The sequence below is a fragment of the Polypterus senegalus genome, chromosome 8, assembly GCF_016835505.1.
Source record: "Polypterus senegalus isolate Bchr_013 chromosome 8, ASM1683550v1, whole genome shotgun sequence".
NCBI lineage: Eukaryota > Metazoa > Chordata > Cladistia > Polypteriformes > Polypteridae > Polypterus > Polypterus senegalus.
In genome coordinates this window covers 70,172,324-70,190,269 of record NC_053161.1, presented here as the reverse complement: position 1 = coordinate 70,190,269, position 17,946 = coordinate 70,172,324, and the positions used below count along the sequence as shown (strand labels likewise).

General features: G+C 40.5%; 1 long non-coding RNA gene across 1 annotated transcript in view; it reads left to right on the top strand.

The window, feature by feature from the left end:
* Nucleotides 1-17,946, top strand: part of LOC120534020 — a 72,696-nt gene that overhangs the window by 34,555 nt on the left and 20,195 nt on the right. Inside the window, exon 2 of the long non-coding RNA XR_005634665.1 lies at nt 7,937-8,016. This is a non-coding gene — a long non-coding RNA (uncharacterized LOC120534020). The remainder of the gene's footprint in view (nt 1-7,936; nt 8,017-17,946) is intronic.

Sequence of the window (17,946 nt, the reverse complement as noted above, 5' to 3'; positions counted from 1 at the left end):
TGCTTTTCTTTAAAAACCAGAAAACAAAAACAAAGTGTCCAAATAAATAGTGCAGTGCCTTCCAAAAATCTTCAATAAATAAATAATCCAGTAAAAACTTGGATGAAAAGTGGAGGTTAAAATCCAATTAGTAAAAAATCTTTAAAACAACAAGGTTAAAATAACAGCTGGAATCTGTCCTTTTAAAAATCCGGTGCATCCTTCTTCTACTACTGGCGGCTCCCCTATTTCTCCCAAATGGGCCCCGAAACAGGGGAAGTCACCCTAGCTGCAGCTGACCTGCTCTGCCTGCTTCGGCTGAACGGTTCACCTCACCGACCCCTAGCTCTGGTAGGCTCCTCCAAACAGCGACTTGGGCTCCCCAGCGACCAGGGTGCCCACGCTGAGGAATACACGTCCCAAGTCCCGACTCTCGCTGCCTTTCATGGCCTTACGCGGCGAGTCATCCTCCTTCCAGTCGCTCCCGCTCTTCACAATAAACTCAGCGGGAGTGACCACTATGACTGCTCCCGGGGTGTCGGCCAAACACCCAGGCTCCCTGCTCAGCTGCAAGCGAGCCTACGCTCGCGCTCTCTCTCTCTCTCTCCTGCACCGGCTTTCTCCTCCTGCTTCCTGCCTTCTCCTACCACACTCCTGCAACCTCTGTTTCTTTTACTCTCCCTTAGCCGCCTTGCGCTTCTATTTATCAAGAGGACGTGGCAGCTGAGGCAATCAGCAGCTCCTGGGAACAATAAGTGCACAGGTGAGAAACGGCCACATCATGAACTCCTCAGGAACCGCTTCGGCCACACACCACCACGCCCCCTCGCTAAGCCGTGAATGTGCCTATTATTTATTTTAAAAGTGGCCCTTTTAACATGAGCTGTGGACTCACTGTACCACAATGGGGGCCAAGTCAAATCCAAACACAAATAAGCACCACTCTGTTACTTACCTCAAGAAGGGATATCTGTCATGATTTTATACTTTCTATCCAAAATTCACCTGTTTTCCATCTGTAATACCACATCCTGCCTCTCAATCTCAATGGATTGGGAGTGGTCAGAATGGCACCATGGTGGAGGTCTACTGATTCGTTAGCCAAGAGCTCTCAGTGTGACATAAACTCCTCACTAGCAGCTCTTCTACAGTAATTCTTTGAATTCCTGCCTCTGTAAGCCAGGCCCACATCATTTTCCAGAAATCTGCTTCCTTAGCCCATTCATTACTTAATAGCTTGTGTTTGGTTCCTTTGTGGGCATTTTGGCAATCCTATTAAATACACCATTTGTGACTACTATGGGGCATTCAACATACCAAGACAAAACACTGTCAAATGCATTTTTAAACTCTGACATTCAAGGCAAATTTTTTATTTTGCCAAAATCAACTTACTCTTAGCTAGAAGTCTATCCTTAGCGACAAACATAGGTGAACTGCCTTGTCTACAGTTTCTTTTTATACATCTTTTTGCATGTACTCAATCAGCCCCTTGGGTAATAGTGACCGCGGATGTGTGCAGAAATGTGTTCTATGATGAACTGCCACCTGAGCCAGGTTTAGTTCCTGACTTGTATGACCACCCCATGACCTTTAGTGAGGCAGTAATTTGGCAATGGTAAATGAGGAACTGCAAAATATAGCTTAATGTATTACTGCTTTCTGGGTACAAAAAATAATGTAAAACCAATTGCTGTAAAGCCATTAATAACCCACACTTATAAAAGATGAAAGAAAAGTAACACAAACTACTGTACAAAAGGAAGAAATCTATAAAAGCCAGCAAGAGGTACAGAAAGTGGCATCAGACTAAACCTGTTTTTTTTTCTTTGCTAGTTTTGGTATTGTAGTATGAAATGATTAAAATGCATCACTTATCCTTTGTTCCTTACATTAACTACTTTAGTTTGTGACAGTGCAGAAAAAATTGACTTCTCTGTGATTTAATGATAATTTTATATTTTAAAGAGACTAATTAAGGAGAGACTACATCTGGACAGTTTAGTGCTGTATGCTCTTACAGTCTACCGCCAGCTTGAAAATTGTGTTTGGTTGTTCTGCCAAAAGAAACCTCAGACTTGAGCGCCCAGAATTTAACCATCAGGGGAGCATGGCGTTACACTTTGTTCTGGGAAGGCAGTTTTTCTGGCACAGACTTAAGTCACTCATACCTCTAAATGGTAGGGAGCAAACAGAGCAGCACTGGATAGTGCTAGCATGCTCCACTTAGCAAGCAAAGACTTTTATTTTATTAAATGACCTAGCATAAAAATAAAAAGTGAATGAATGCAAATGATACTGAAATTTGAAGGCCTAATTTTCAACATAAGTGATTAGGATCTGTTCCATATTTCAGTTGTGAGTTGAGTAGAAGTACAATGGCACTGAACAGCAGATGTGAATAGCTGGAAATTAATGTTAATCGCATCTGATTCTTTATTTTATTGTATCAGCCATGACATTTTGCATTTGTACACAAAATATACTAAAAAATGCAAGGCCTATTTCAAGGCTATTTGAAGTTCCTTCCTGTAATCACAAACACAGTCATCACCTAAAATAATATTCCTGGCGCACACTCACCATGCTTCTTTGCACATGGGGCAATATGCCTAATGGAGCCACAGGAGGACCTGTGAAAGTTTGTCATGTCATTTGAACAAACTTGATGATCCAATCTTTATATAGAGGCCAGGTCAGCTCTCCACACTGCATATTAAAAAAACTATTGGCATTCCATCTTGTATAATTAAAATAATAATCTCATACAATATGATGTAATTTTGTCTTCCTGAATTGTCTATTAAACGTAATAAAAGGATAACTTGATACAGTATATGAAGAAAACTAACCTGCTCTTCTTTAAATTATACATAATCAAAAAACAGTACTATAGTATAAATTAATGTACTATTTGTAATATTGGTAAAACAAAATACATAACACAACACATCCTGTGTGCTCAGGCCCTATTATTTCAATAAGTGTGATAGGCAAAAACATAGTTTCAGTGCTTACATGCCATTTTCGTATTACACAATAGTCTGACAGAGAGTGCAAAAAATCAAGAATTAACAAATAGCCCTCATAAATAAATGTGCTTCTGGACTGAGCTTTATTTGTATTACAGTCAAAAGACTTAGGAGCACGATCTAATTTTTTTCAAAGGCCAGTTACATGCGTAATTGATAAAATAAGAGGATTAAAAGAGAAGTACTTGTTTTATTGGTCCCAGGGTTTCTATTTTAGTCTTAATCAGCAGCTGTCAAGTCAGTTTTACAAATACTAATGCTTTCTAGTTCTCTACCGCCCACTAATGAAATCGTAGATACTTTACTTTTTCCTTGAAACAGAGAACATAAGCCCACCCTGTTGTCTTTAAAAACACCAGGATGCCTCTTAGAGTGAATCTGCAAGTCTCCAGTGAGTCTTGGTCTTCTGTGTGTTAGCATCTGGCTGCTCTCTCTTGCTATCCCTCAGTTGTCAAAACCCCTTATTTTATTATATGGTAAGCGGAAACATTTTCTCTTCTCTCCCTTAATTTTCTTAAGACTGATGTTTGTGTGAAGTTTGTGACCCTGTATTTGGCCATTGCATGTGTTTTCTCCAAAAATGTTCCCTAGTCCTGCTCCTTGCTGTGAACCTTGTGACTGATGTTTTCCATTCCAACGAATTTCCAGACTGGACTTTATTTCCAACCTCTAATTTCATTATTGCTCATTTTGTTTACATTCATTTTATGAGATAAGACTTTTTATATATTTGTTTTTCTGTGACATTTACTAAGGTGTACTGTATATTGGTGGCACCATTTTCTATATGCTAAAATATTGTAACACAGCGTGGAGTTTGCCAAAACTGACCCAATGGAATCGTGTTTGTGTTATTGTTCTTTTAGGTAGCTTTCTGTCCTTGGAAGGACAGCTTTCTTGGCCATAGTAGGTGTACCCTTGTGTTCATCTTTCTAGTTTTTGTTTACCATATTTTTCAACTTTAAGCTGGCCCAGTGCAACTGAGTTAGTGCATTTATAAGTACCCTCTCCAGTGGGACAGAATCCAATCACAATCTATCATGACCATGTAGTAAACAAAACAGGCCAAAGAAAATGAATGGAAGGATGCATCTGTTATTTTTGGTTTTGTTTTGTTTCAGATGAGAGGCGAGTCATGCAATAGATTGTTTGATTTACTTATTGTGGCTTTTTGTCATATTATCTTTTATTGTAATCTTGTCATTTGATGTGTACATTGTTTCATGATAGCACTCATATTGTAAGGTACTGTGTGAAATAAGTAAATAATAGTTAAGATTAAATCATAGAATGTTGCCACTGATAAAGAAATTGCTTTAATGAGGAACTGCAAAACGCTTGTGAAAAGTAAATATGAGTACATATCTTTGCTAATTAGTGAAAAGCATCATATTCATAAAGAAAGAAAGAATGTTTTTCCATTTTTTCCACTAAACTGATAGATCATCCTCTGTAGCAGAAACACTAGACATAAGGCAGGAACGGGATGCTCACTCCCAGTCATTTAAACCATGCAGGTTTAGAGGCACTAATGACCCCAGTACTCTACATGCATCTCTGGAATTCAGCAGAAAACCCCAATTACCTGGGAAAAAAGACCTACAAGAACAAAGGAAGAACAAGCAAACTCTATACAGGAAGTGCCTGATGGTGCCAACCCATGGTGATGAAGGGGTACTAAACAAATCTACAACTCTTTAATTATTACAAAATAGTGTGATATGTAAATCATCGTAATTTAGACTTAGTTGCATGATCTCCTGGATATACTATTACAGTGTCTCTTAAAATCTCAGCACTATGCTAAACCACATGGTTTTAGGTAATGGGAGCATAAAAACTACAGTAAAGAGTATATTAGGTAAGCCAATTTGAGTTTCACATTAATTAGTATGAGATTGCACGGGCATGAAAGTGAGTATTTCACGGTACTCTGTACACGTGACAGTACCACTACTAGTACTACTACAAGTATTAGTCCTTCTAATAGTTTTACAGGATTTTACTTCTTTAGCACTCCCATGTTTGTCTTCTATTGTTGTTTGACATATATTTGGCCTATGTTTGAAAGTAATTATCTTTACTGAGGAAAATATTTAACTAAATTGAATTTCATTCTTGGGACAATTTTCAAATAAAAGGGCATCCAATTTTACCAAAGTTTAAAAAAACAACAGTGTGAACATGTTTCTATATTTATTTTGGCTACTAAATTAGACTCTCCAAACGTGTCCAGTATAACAGAATAAAGCAGACACTTAATATAATAATATAATAATTATATGACTATATATGGTGTGTGTTTTATATTAAGACAGATAGTTCAGTCATTTTAATATTTTGCATAAAATGTACAGAACACCTGGGCAGCTGCCTTACACCTTTTAACATATTTATAGGCTCTGGCTATCTGAAGAGCCTGTTTTGATAGATCTTCATCCTGAAATAGTTTTCCATTATTTTTCCTTTTCTAACATACATACATTTCTCTTTTCTTGCTACAAAGATAATGGCTTAAACCCATGAGAGAGACATGTGGCCAGTTCTGTCACTATCATCTTTGGGTTTTATAGTATATTGTGCACTACCATGATGTACATGGCAGTACCCAGGCCAGGATCTGTACCAATGACAGTTAGACACTAATTTGACTTTACTTTTTAAAAATGTATTTAGAGCAACAGAGCTTAATATAATCAATTTATTTACTTTACTCACTTAATCTAATTTTAAGGCCGACTGGGCCATGAGCCTGTTCTAGCAGCATTAGACTCAATACAAGAACAAGCACAGAAACAAGCACAGAACAGTGTAGGGCCATATAACCTTTGTATCAAATGAAAAGGAAAGTTTTGAAATGTCCCCACACCTCAGAAAATGTCAATGTGAACACTATTTTGCACCTGAGCAAATTGATGCTGTTTTTCTTCTCTTGGTCATGACATGATAGTTAACACAGTTGCATTGATTCTCTGTCATAAATGGTTTAAGACACTGACATTTTTAACATTGACATTGTTTCTTTCTATTAACTTATATTATATTATATTATATTATATTATATTATATTATATTATATTATATTATATTATATTATATTATATTATATTATATTTAATTAGATTAGATTAGATACACTTTATTCATCCCATAAGGAAATTCAGAGCACCTGAAGCCACATGGGAGTGGCATTATAGCAGTACTTTTAGGTGATTAACCATTGAGCAATGCTTAAAATTGTCACCAAATCCATTCCATGGCACATACACATTGGGGTCACAGACATACACTAAGTAAGATAAAACAAGTTACATCTTTCCATTACATTTTCATCTAACAAATTGGAAATTTAAAATTGTACTCACTAGAGTAAAATGTTTTGAAATATTAAAACACATCAAAGAACAGTGTAGATAAAAGTAAATTATATACCAAAAAAGATATGAAATGCAACTTTTTGGCTATTGAGACTTCATAAAATAATATTTTCATACACAAACATGAAATAGTGAATGTGTTTTTCATTTGTTAGATGTGTAGTGCACTATATACATTGAAGTTGCACTGCACCGCTGAGCATCACATGGCATTGGGGTGTGGACAGGACACTTTCCTTGACTTGGCTGCAATTTCAGTAAAAGACACTGTTGTGTTGAACATCCTCTTTTATAGGTACAATTTAATGAAATGCACACATTTAATTTGAGAACTGAGTGTTTAAGTGTCTTAGCTCAAGAAAGGGCAATCGAACCTCCAAATACATTGTTTTTGACTTATTAGACTATACTTTTGGGTGTTTTTCTCAAGGAAAGTTGCCATATAAAAATGCCTTAGGTTTATCTAAGTAGATATGCTGTTTATTTTACTTATTTTGTATCCAAATTAAACATTCATTCTCATACTCACGTGGTCAAATTCATGGAGTCGCAGGGAACTGGTGCCTGTACCAGCAACAATAGTTACCAGCCCCAGACCCTGAACTAATCCACCACAGGTTCCAATCATCCAGCTACAGGGCCAATCTGGAACCAACAATTAACCTAATACACATGGGAGAACATGGGAGCAAAACTGCAGTATACTTTAACATGGCCTTCTCATAACTTCACTTTATTTAATCCTGATAATCTGTATATTCAATTTATTATCATAATTATTCATGGTGGCTCTAAAATCTATACTAACCCCTACTCTCTCTTCTGTTTCTTTTCCCGGTTTTCTGTGGTGGCGACCTGCGCCACCACCACCTAATCAAAGCACCATGATGTTCCTACATTGATGGATTAAAAGCCTGAAGTCTACATGACCATCTTCATCAAGTCCTTCCCTTGGACTGTTGCATTTATGTTAGGTAGAATGCCCAGAGCAGGCTGGGCGGTCTCATGGCCTGGAACCCCTGCAGATTTTATTTTTTCTCTCCAGTTGTCTGGAGTTTTTTTTTTGTTTTTTCTGTCCTCCCTGGCCATCGGACCTTACTATTATTCTATGTTAATGAGTGCTGTCTTATTTTAATTCTTACTTTGTCTTTTCTTCATCATGTAAAGCACTTTGAGCTACATTATTTGTATGAAAATGTGCTATATAAATAAATGTTGTTGTTGTTGTTGGTACAGAGGAGAATGAAAATGGTAGGAATATGAAGATACCATATAGGCAACAACCAGATGAAGGATACAAACCCAAGAGGCATCACGGTGCTCACCACGGCACAACTCAGATTTATGCTTCCAATGCTTTGAGATACTTTGAAAGATAGCGTTAGTCATTCTTTATTTGATGTGGGACATCTCTCAGAGCACACAATCACACAGCAGCTTACAAAATAACGATGCCAAAGAAATATTTCTTTAACTAGATGTTGAAAGTCTGATGCATGTTAAATTCTGGCCTGTTCTAGTGTTGATATTTTTCATTTTGTTCCAAAGGTGTCAGCAAGCACTGTATTCTACAAGCAAGAAACCACAAAGCAGAAACCAGAAATCACCAGCTCATCGTGTGACACTGTGTAAGTCACATAACCATTTATTGATTTTCTAGAATATCAATGAGCTATGAGAAAAGACTGAAGCAACTGAATCCTTTCGGGTAAATTAAGCAAAGATTAAGAGGTGACATGAATAAAAATGAGGGACATTCAAAAAGTTTCCACACTTTTTTGTGTCTATTTATTAAGAGTTTCAAAACGAATTACAAGCACTTTTCAACATAGTCATCTTTGTTTGCGATGCAATTTTCCCAGCGTCATACAAACTTCTAATGCCCAATTACTACTCCTCCCACTTTCACAAAAATATAAGTGTGGAAACTTTTTGAACGTCCCTCATATTAAGTTAAGTAAATTTAATATTAATTAAAAATGTTAAGTGAGTAATTGATTAGATGCCAGTGGCCAATTTAAAACCATGTCTTCATTGAGGAGTAGATGTACTGTATATGGGTTAAGGGTGAATTTTACTCACATGTTAGGGGATATTTTTTCCCACAAACAGCTGTAGATAAAAGCAACAAAACACCAAGAAGTGAAATTGAGAATACCTCGGACCTTCAAATCTTCACTTGAATTTTTATTTAGAACACTCTAGGTGAATACAGAATGATGAGCATTGTTGTTCAGAATGGTCTGTTTTCATTAAACCTTTGTTACTTTCTGATGAAGCATTAAGGTTGTTGAAAGTTACACTGAGAGTGCAGTTTTTGATGGGAAATAAAAGATAATATTATTAATACAAATGCATTTTATTGATGAAGAAGGCTGTGCTACTTCTAACTGGAATTAAATATTCCATTTTGCACCATCTATTTTTATTTTCATACCTGAGGTTATTATTGTTTTTAAATGGTGCCACTTAATATGAAAAGAGTGTTAAATCTTTGGTCCTGCCTTTGAGCTTTGTGGAGGTGAAATGTATAATTTACTGTGATTTTTTTATTTGATTGTGGTTTAGTTTGAGTTGAAAATTAATAGTAAGACTGACTGGCCTTTTAAATCTTGCCTGGTCTGGTAGAACATTTTTATGCATATTGGTATTTATGTTCTTTATATAAATTATTTTTATTTAAGGTGGTTTAGTTAATATTTATAGATTCTACTGAAACATTTAGTGTAACAACAGTTGTAGCAATAACCAAGTTACTTTAATCCCAACACATTAAGTTATGTTCTGTACAAGGAATGAGCATATGAAAATGTAAGGTCTTCTATCCATAGCTATAGTGCCATGGATTTGGGGTTAAAACCAGGACAATAGCAGGACCTCCTTGAACCGTCACCTTATCGTGGTGGAGGGGTTTGCGTGTCCCAATGATCCTAGGAGCTATGTTGTCCGGGGCTTTATGCCCCTGGTAGGGCCACCCAAGGCAAACTGGTCCTAGGTGAGGGATGAGACAAAGAGCGGTTCAACAAACCTCCAATGATGAAAACTTGGACACGTTTTCCCTCGCCCGACGCGGGTCACCGGGGCCCCCCTCTGGAGCCAGGCCTGGAGGTGGGGCTCGATGGCGAGCGCCTGGTGGCCGGGCCTGCACCCATGGGCTCGCCGGGCACAGCCCAAGAGGTAACGTGGGTCCTCCTCCCCATGGGCTCACCACCTATGGGAGGGGCCAAGGAGGTTGGGTGCAGTGTGAGTTGGGTGGTGGCAAGGCGGGACCTTGGCGGTCTGATCCTCGGCTACAGAAACTGGCTCTTGGGACGGAATGTCACCTCTCTGAAGGGGAAGGAGCCTGAGCTAGTGCGCGAGGTCGAGAGGCTCCGGCTAGATATAGTCGGACTCACCTCGACGCACAGCTTGGACTCTGGAACCAATCATCCTTGAGAGGGGCTGGACTCTCTACCACTCTGGAGTTGCCCCCGGTGAGAGGCCGAGCAGGTGTGGGCATACTTATTGCCCCCCGACTTGGAGCCTGTGCATTGGGGTTTACCCCGGTGGACGAGAGGGTGGCCTCCCTCCGCCTTCGGGTGGGGGGAAGGGTCCTGACTGTTGTTTGTGCGTATGCGCGAACAGCAGTTTGGAGTATCCACCCTTTTTGGAGTCTCTGGAGGGGTTGCTAGAGGGCATACCTTCTGGGATTCCCTCGCTTTGCTGGGAGACTTCAATGCTCACGTGGGCAATGACAGTGAGACCTGGAAGGGCGTGATTGGGAGGAATGGCCCCGATCTGAACCCAGCGGTGTTTTGTTATTGGACTTCTGTGCTCGCCATGGATTGTCCATAACAACACCATGTTCAAGCATAAGGGTGTTCATATGTGCACTTGGCACCAGGACACCCTAGGCCTCAGGTCGATGATCGACTTTGTGGTCGTGTCGCCGGACTTGCGCCATATGTCTTGGACACTCGGGTGAAGAGAGGGGCGGAGCTGTCAACTGATCACCACCTGGTGGTGAGTTGGCTTCATGGTGGGGAAGATGCCGGTCAGACCTGGTAGGCCCAAACGTGTTGTGAGGGTCTGCTGGGAACGGCTGGCAGAGTCCCCTGTCAGAAGTAGCTTCAACTCCCACCTCCGCAGAACTTCAACCACGCCCCGAGGGAGGTGGGGACATTGAGTCCGAATGGGCCATGTTCCGTGCCTCTATTGTTGAGGCGGCTGACCGGAGCTGTGGCCGCAAGGTGGTCGGTGCCTGTCGTGGCGGCAATCCCCAACCCGCTGGTGGACACCGCGTGAGGGATGCCGTCAAGCTGAAGAAGGAGTCCTATAGGACTTTTTGTCCTGTGGGTCTCTGGAGGCAGCTGATAGGTACCGCAGGCCAAGCGAACGCGCTTCGTTGTTGCTGAGGCAAAACTCGGGCATGGGAGGAGTTTGGAGGCCATGGAGAACACTTTGGACGGCTTCGAGGAGATTCTGGTCCACCGTCCGCGCCTCAGGAGGGGAAGCAGTGCAGTGTCAACACCGTATATGGTGGGGATGGTGCGCTGCTGACCTCACTCGGGACGCTAGGGTCGGTGGGAGGAGTACTTCAAGACCTCCTCAATCCCACTAACATGCCTTCCACGAGGAAGCAGAGCCTGGGGACTCTGAGGTGGGCTCTCCCATCTCTGGGACTGAAGTCACCGAGGTGGTCAAAAACTCCTTGGTGGCAGGGCCCCGGGTGGATGAGATACCGAGTTCCTTAAGGCTCTGGATGTTGTAGGACTGTCTTGGTTGACACGCCTCTGCAACATCGCATGGACATCGGGACAGTGCCTCTGGATTGGCAGACCGGGGTGGTGGTCCCCTCTTTAAAAGGGGACCGGAGGGTGTGTTCCAACTATAGAGGGATCACACTCCTCAGCCTCCCTGGAAAAGTCTATTCGGGGTTCTGGAGAGGAGGGTCCGCCGGATAGTGAACCTCGGATTCAGGAGGAACAGTGTGGTTTTCGCCCTGGTCGGAACAGTGGACCAGCTCTTCACCCTTAGCAGAGTCCTGAGGGTGCATGGGAGTTTGCCCGACCGGTCTACATGTGTTTTGTGGACTTGGAAAAGGCATTCGACCGTGTCCCTCGGGAATCCTGTGGGGTGCTCCGGGAGTATGGGGTACCGGACCCCTGATAAGAGCTGTTCGGTCTCTGTACAACCGTGTCAGAGCTTGGTCCGCATTGCCGCAGTAAGTCGAGCCCGCTTCCAGTGAGAGTTGGACTCGCCAGGGCTGCCCTTTGTCACCATTCTGTTCATAACTTTTATGGACAGAATTTCTAGGCGCAGCCAGGGTGTTGAAGGGGTCCGTTTGGTGGACTCAGGATTGGGTCACTGCTTTTGCAGATGATGTTGTCCTGTTTGCTTCATCAGGCCGTGATCTTCAGCTCTCTGGATCGGTTCGCAGCTGAGTGTGAAGCGGCTGGGATGAGAATCAGCACCTCCAAATCCGAGAGCATGGTCCTCAGCCGGAAAAGGGTGGAGTGCCCTCTCAGGGTTGGAGGAGAGATCCTGCCCCAAGTGGAGGAGTTCAAGTATCTCGGGTCTTGTTCACGAGTGAGGGAAGAATGGAGCGTGAGATCGACAGGCGGATCGGTGCGGCATCCGCAGTGATGCGGCTCTGCATCGGTCTGTCGTGGTGAAAAAGGAGCTGAGCCGTAAGGCAAAGCTCTCAATTTACCAGTCGATCTACGCTCCTACCCTCACCTATGGTCATGAGCTATGGGTAGTGACCGAAAGAACGAGATCGCGAATACAAGCGGCTGAAATGAGTTTCCTCCGCAGGGTGTCTGGGCTTTCCCTTAAAGATAGGGTGAGAAGCTCAGTCATCCGGGAGGGGCTCAGAGTAGAGCCGCTGCTCCTCCGCATCGAGAGGAGTCAGATGAGGTGGCTCGGGCATCTGATCAGGATGCCTCCTGGACGCCTCCCTGGTGAGGTGTTCCGGCACGCCCAACCGGGAGGAGGCCCCGGGGAAGACCCAGGACACGCTGGAGGGACTATGTCTCTCGGCTGGCCTGGGAACGCCTTTGGGGATTCTCCCGAAGAGCTGGAAGAAGTGGCCGGGAGAGGGAAGTCTGGGCCTCTCTGCTTAAGCTGCTACCCCAGCGACCCGACCTCGGATAAGCGGAAGAGGATGGATGGATGGATGGAATAGCAGAAAGAGTGTTATCACCTTTGGACTGTCATGGAAACAGTTATTATCACTTTGTCATTCAATATCTGTGTGTATGACACATAACTTGGTTCAGCTGCAGCAAATTCAGGGTAGTTTACTAGGTGTGGATGAGCAAGTGACAAGTTTGGAGATGCTGTCTGATTCCTAAGGTAAGGGCAGTTGCAATGGATGGCTGAGACAATCAGGTGATAATATATTGCAATTAATTAAAAAATTAATACATACTGCATCATAGAATGTATCAACTATACAGTAATCCAGTTATTTTATGGACTAAGCAGTTTTGTGCCATGAGTAAAACAGTAAATCAAATTTGATCGAATGAAAACATTGACAGCCTATTATCTTAATATTATTCTATTTTAAAATGCTGTAAATTATTGTTTGTTAAATCACTGCAGAAAAATAAATTGCAATATTCAAATAAATTTTGTAACTACAACAATATAAACCATGTACTCTTTTTTTTTTCTCTCTCTTCTGATTCACGTTTTGGTTTGCCTGTTTGTCCTACATGTACCCTCAAAGAAATACAATTTAAAAGAAAATATTGAAGCATTTGCACAATAATTCTCCTACTGTAAGGGATAAATGACTAATACCCATATGGCTTGTGTCAATGGCCTAGTAAGAAAAACATGAAATAAGGAAACAAAAAATTAGCGCATTTATAAACATATACTGTACATGCATTTCAAAAAACAAGACAGAAAAATCAATGAAAGACATTGTAGTCATAGTTCCGTCTTTAAGACTATCTCCCAAATCCTTGATTCTGCTTCATTGTTTAAACATAAGATCATCATTTTCAAGTGCCCCTTCCCTTCACAATCTTATTGCTTCATCTACTTTTCCCCATCTCTTCCTAAATTTTTGTCATTTTTTGCCCTTTCCGTCATTACAAACTTGTACCATCTGTCTTCTTAAGGTTACTCTTGTAAGGATCAGAACCCAATTGAAAAAGATTACCAAAACATTTAGTGTTGAACTTATTACATTAAAAATTTCAAATTAGAAAACAAAACAGAAAATGCAAAAAATTAAAGAAAAGATGGGAAAAGAACACATGAAAGAAAAGAACAAAGAGAAGAAAAAGGATAAATACCTGAACAGACAAATTACAAAAAAGGAATTCATCCAAAGTCTGAAATCAGAATCCTTCATATCAAAATTAGTTAAAAACCAAATACATTCTATCAGACGGTTGTTCTATCAGACGGTTTGTGGTGAGTGCGCTCTTCTACGCGGTGGTGTGCTGGGGAGGCAGCATAAAGAGGGACGCCTCACGCCTGGACAAACTGGTGAGGAAGGCAGGTTCTATTGTAGGCACAGAGCTGGACAGTTTGACATCCGTGGCAAAGCGACGGGCGCTGAGCAGGCTCCTGTCAATCATGGAGAATCCACTGCATCCACTAAACAGTGTCATCACCAGACAGAGGAGCAGCTTCAGCGACAGACTGCTGTCAGTGTCCTGCTCCACTGACAGACTGAGGAGATCGTTCCTCCCCCACACTATGCAACTCTTCAATTCCACCCGGGGGGGTAAACGTTAACATTATACAAAGTTATTGTCTTTTATACCTGTGTTTTTATCACTCTTTAATTTAATATTGTTTTTTATCAGTATTCTGGAGTATGTAAATTTCCCCTTGGGATTAATAAAGTATCTATCTATCTATCTATCTATCTATCTATCTATCTATCTATCTATCTATCTATCTATCTATCTATCTATCTATTGTAATCCCTAATAATAAGAATGAAACCTAAATAAAAACATTCAAAGGATACTGAAGAATATACAGTACTACAGGATCAAATGCAAGGCAGGTATTGCAGCAGGTATATTAAATAGGGCACTCAGGTAAGTGCTGATTCAATCAAGGCCACAAATGACAGCTGTAAATTACTGAAACTGGGGTAAGGGAATGAATATTATATGCCAGAAAACATAAAGCAAAATCAGACAAGCAAGCAGGGATAAATAGAAATGACAGAAAATGAACAGCCAAGCAGACCTACAATCCTGACAACTATAACACAAGATTAATCTTGTTTCAGTCTGGCTGATTTTCTGCTACACCTGGGTTTTTGAATTTTGTAACTAACACTTGACTTTTCTACTTGGACTAGCTTCTACCCTAATTTCAAATAATCTTTTTCTGTTCAAAACCTGAGAGTGCTTTGTTTTTTCATGAGTATTTGTGACCACCATCTTTTTGGATCATTCTATTATTTCATCCTTATCACAGCACTGAGACTGTTCTTCTATATTCTGAACAGTGAATGACCTTCTCCTTACTGTTGATGTCCGATCATCTTTTGTAACTTTTCTTCTTGAAGTTACTGCTGCCTTCAGTGCTTTGTTCATAACACACTCCACTAACCCCAGTAAACCTATGCTGGACTTGCTGGAACTTGTAAATATATTTCTGTCTTTGGACTCATGTACTTCATTATTTGGTGACTAGTGGAGCTTAGTGCATCCTCTCTCTTATGATGAGCGTGTAGGTACTAGGCTTAGTCAACTTATGTTTAACACCTAAATGTTTTCATTTGGGTACTTATTTTGCCAGCACAAACTTATATACTGCTCATAAACAAGCAATATCAAGCTGTATGTGAAGAAACCACCTAGATGCAAGTTGATGACATCCCCTTTGTGTGTATGGGTTTTTGCTGAGTTGCTGTGATTCACTGGCACCTCATCAAAGGCTGTTTGCTATCTTGAGTCCAGTGTTCCTGGGACAATCTCAACCTCCAACAAGATTAAATTAGAACAAGTGAGTTAGAAAATGTTGTGTTATATAACAAAGTGTCCTGACACAGTAATTTGTTATTTGTTTTAAGCCAATGCTGCACCAACCAGTTCATTCTGCTATAAATCCTTTGTGCTGGAAGTTTGATGGTAAGGCTCATGTGGTACTTTACTTACTTTTTTTTATATATCAACATAAGTAGTATAGGTTACATGATGATGCTATACTCTATGGTTTGTGGACTGACTGGTTTGTGCTATTTGATAGATGCTGCTGGGATTGGCTATAGCTACCTGATTTCCTCAGATAAAAAGTGAGTTCTAAAAATAAGTTAATTATGGCAGATAATTATTGTAGATAATATATTCTTTACTTCTATAACATGTTTGTTTCTTATTAATATTATTACTTCATGGATGTACATTAAAACCATAGCTATGTGCTAGTCGTCTGTTAGCAACCTACTGATATTTTTATCAGATTTACAATGTCTTTATAGTTGCTTACTTTGATGTACATATGAAACCAGTTATGCTTCCTGGCCTGTAATTCGTAGGGTCAGCCTGTTCTCCCTTTTTAAATAATGCCTTAATGTTACTTACTTTCTTCTTCTTAGAATTTTTCTTGATTGTGGTGACTTCATAAAATTAGATGTTAAGGGTTTGTACATATAATCACTAGTTTCTTTGTAGACTCTTGCATAAAGGTTGTCTGATCCTGGAGATTTATTTGTGTTTTGCCCTTTTTTAATCTTTGCAGCGCGTTGCTCACTATAATCTACAAACTGTTATGCTTGACCTCAGTATACCCCGTGGCAATTGGAATGTTGTAGGTCTCTTCACTGGTGAAAAAGTCAGTAAATTACGAATAAATTAATATTTACATTTGCTGTTTATAATAACCCTAACCCAAATATTAACTAAATTAAGTGATATTAATGAATACTTAGAAAAGCAGAACCTTAGAGACAAAATAAAATGTAACATGAGTATATAAGCAGCAAGGACAATAATAATAAAAATAATATGGATGTTTAAAAATTGCTTTTTTAATTTGAAATAAAAAAATGACAGAATTGTACTTGAAATTGTGCATAGTATAATATTACATCAAAAACAAACATGACTAAATCTAATAGATGGGGACAAGCATAATATTAATTAATACACATTATACAGAGAAGGCAGACAGGACAAAAAAGGAGAACTATGGCCAAATACTTGTAATATCCATCATATCTAGTATTTTGAGGATAAGCTTTTTTCAGCTGGACACTACTCCTTGCCTCAAGACTGAGGCAGCTAGAGTAGTCCAATGGTTTCTGGACTGAGAAAGTGGATTCAGGTTGCTAGGATGGACCTCCCCATCTCATCTCAGTTAAGCATCTGTACGATAACAATAGAGCAAGCTAGAGAACCACCAACTAATTTGTAATACGTTTGAGGCATGTTGGAGTTAATGTGGGATAGCAGTCTATGTCATTCCGTTAATGTCTTGCTGAGTCCAGATTATTTAGAGAGGAACTGGGGACTGATTTGCTATGATATAAGTTTAACTAATAAGGTAGCCATTGACACCAATTGGGGTGGGGGGGTTATCTTGTGATTTAAGTGCCATGGTTTCCTCCTCCTCATAACATCCAATCTAGAAACACACTGAAGAGGATGCAAATACCTTTGAGCATATTCTTCTCCTGTCTCAGGAGAAGACTGGGAATTGTTCATTATGGACATGCCTAGTAAAGGATCTGAAGGAACCTAACAATGAGGTTCTTCCAGTACCATGGTGCTGAGGACCATAATAAAGGTGCCTGCAATACACTTCTGTCCACAAGAAGCTTTGTACTAGGTTGCATAAGTGATTCAAACCTTGTGGACAAGGACATTTGCTAGCATTCCTATACTAAGACAGTAGGACAATTTAAATGAAATTTTGGAACTCAGAGAGGCTAAAATGACCTTAAAACGGTTATTCGAACTAAGACCTAACTCTAAAAACCTTATGAAACCCATTGTTTTATTTTAAACATGTATGAATGGTTTTATCCACTGTAATAAATTAAATCTTGCATTTAAGATGGATAATCTTATGCAAGAGTTTGTGTCCTAGTTGGCCTAATGCCCTTCATTGGTCATGTATGGGTTAAATGAGGAAGATGTGAAAATAAGAACATGACACTTAAAGTATATAATGGACTTGCCCCTTCTGCTAATGCAGTTGCAGTAGGAATGGCAATGAGTTTATGTCAGTATGTTTTATTAATATATATATATTACGCCCAGGAAGACCAGAAGAGGGCTTACGTCCTCCCCAGACCACGTGGGGGCGACCACCCTGGTTCTTTTGGGGGCCACAGGTACAGCGCTTTGAAGCTCCAGGGGGCGCCTCTATGCCTTTGGAGCCCTGGACAGCCAGTGCTTCCGCCACACAGGGGCATGTCGGTGGAAGAGTACTGGAGGACACTTGGAGCACATCCGGGTGGATATAAAAGGGGCCGCCTCCCTTCATATGATGGCTAGAGTCGGGAGTGCAGAGGAGGAGGTCTCTGGAGGAGGCAAGAAGGCGGCCTGAAGAGTGAAGGCATTGTGTTTTGTGGCCAGGACTTTGGGGAC